Below are 2,164 nucleotides of genomic sequence, written 5' to 3'. Positions count from 1 at the left end.
AGTGTTTCAGGCTTACTACGGGCCTCGGGGGCCTTAAGCTTACCCAGGCTCTAGTGCCGGTCCGGCCCATGGAAACGGGTCGTGACAGGCTGTGTGGTTTGGATTTATTAGATAAATTGTTGATATTTTAACAGGTGGATAGTCCAATTTTTAGGGGAGATGCTGCCGAAATTTCGGTAGAAAATAAATAAAATAGAGTTAGATAGAGAAATAAAAATTTAGATATAAAATAAAATTCTTAGAGTGGTCAAGAAATACTTTGTCTAATAGAATTAATTTTGTGTCATTCCTACCTTGCTTAGATCGTCTGGGTCCATCTAGTGCTCCTCCAGGATAGAATCAAAGCTAGAACTTCGCTCTCCACCACTGTGAGTAATAATAAATAATGCATATCAACATTGCATTTGCATAACATTATATTTTTACATATTTATAACATAATTTAAATATTTTCTCACATGTGATTTAATGATCACTATAATTATACTTATGCATAATTGTGCATTTGGATGAAATTGGTGTATTATGGTAAATGAATTGTTTGATTATTTGTGTTGTGTATATAATGTGCTCTGTTTGTGTGGAGTTGAGATGAAGTGGGTCACCATGGGTTTGTGAGGATGGTCGATAAATAAGGATCCTGATGAACTGATGAAATTGGACCGTCGGGCGGGAAAATGGGAGATCGGCGCCCCTGTGTGCACCTGATGAACTAATGAAATGATGTTGATGATAGGGGAAAATAAAAAGAGAGAATGTGAAATAAAATATTGAGAGGACTGGTCAAGTGAGGATTAGACCGGTCGGCCAGTTATGGGAGATTAGCTCCCCGGGTGCACATGTTTGAGAGGATGGGCTGTTTGAGAGGACGGCTCGTCGGGGGTTTAGGTGACGCCACTGACTAACTTCCACGTGATGTGATTATTTGAAGGTGATATTGTTTGTGGGTGCTGATGTTATGCCATATGATTGACTGTTGTGTGTTCATTCAGTACATTAGGGCGCATTTCGCGTGACTGTATGTGGTGTGTATTATTTATTATTATTCACTGAGTTGCAAAAACTCACCCCCCCTTCTCTCCAAACTTCTCAGGTAGTAGGAAGTTGCGGATTCAACGGAAGCTCTGCAATCTTCTCCGCAGAGTTATAAATGTTAACTTTATATTTCTGTTATGTAGTTTTGGATGTATAAATTATTCTATTATCAGAATATTATTGAACTCCGCAGTTATAGGGTTGTGCATTTAAATTGGGCCTTGTCGTATGCGTTATTTTTATAAATAGTATGGAATGTATAAGTTGAAGTAATTAGGCTTACTACGGGCCTCGAGGGCCTTATGCTTACCTGGGCCCTAGTGCTGGTCCGGCCCACGGAAACGGATCGTGACAGTTAGCCCCTATATAAATTGGATTTTGCTAGCTCCTATAAAATGAGGTTCTTAGCTCTTATAAGACACTGCGTATCACATATAGACAGCACTGTATTCCTATGACATGCCATATCTCTATACAACTACTGACTCAACCAAGTAGACCAAGGTCAATAAAATATTTATTATAATTAATTCATTTTATAATTCATTCATATCAGTGTTCATAAATAAAACATCCAGTCTCATAATTTCATCGGAATTTTTTATTACAATCTAAAAATACTCTCTTTCATAAATCCTCTTTATGTATAAAATCATATTTTTCCATACTAAACATTTCATCATAATTTCATATCCATAAATCATATATTAAACACATAATCATAATTGTTTTTTTATAATTTATTATATTCACAAAGAATATTTTATTTCATAAAACATTGTATCATGGCACCAAAAATTTATATCATCTAATTAAAATTATAATCATAGCATATTTCACATAATTACTCATAATTCACTAATAGGCACAAATTCCAAGACTATGGCACAATTCCCAAGGTACTAATATTAAGCATGGTATATCACCATTTAATTAATCCATATTTCACTTATTTTCTAATATTCTCCTAACTTCGACTTAAGTGGATCAATTAATTAATTTATTGATCTAAGAGGATTTTTAACCCAATATTTTTTTAGCTTCCTAAATTATATTAATTAGCTACCTAATTGATGTCGTAGTTATAAAATTCTATTATTTTTATTATTCCTATCATTTATCAATTAAG

The 2,164-nt window shown here is 34.2% G+C and overlaps 1 long non-coding RNA gene across 1 annotated transcript; it reads left to right on the top strand.

The window, feature by feature from the left end:
* The first annotated feature begins 310 nt into the window (after positions 1-310).
* Positions 311-1,249, top strand: LOC149496162 (uncharacterized). Its single transcript, XR_016321042.1, has 2 exons — positions 311-368; positions 1,094-1,249. It is a non-coding gene; the product is annotated as an uncharacterized LOC149496162 (long non-coding RNA).
* The last annotated feature ends 915 nt before the right edge of the window (positions 1,250-2,164 follow it).

The sequence above is a fragment of the Jatropha curcas genome, chromosome 5 (genome assembly GCF_041381405.1).
Source record: "Jatropha curcas cultivar XTBG-Jc1 chromosome 5, XTBG_Jcur_1.0, whole genome shotgun sequence".
NCBI classification, from domain to species: Eukaryota; Viridiplantae; Streptophyta; class Magnoliopsida; order Malpighiales; family Euphorbiaceae; genus Jatropha; species Jatropha curcas.
This window is presented reverse-complemented; position numbering and strand designations above follow the sequence as displayed.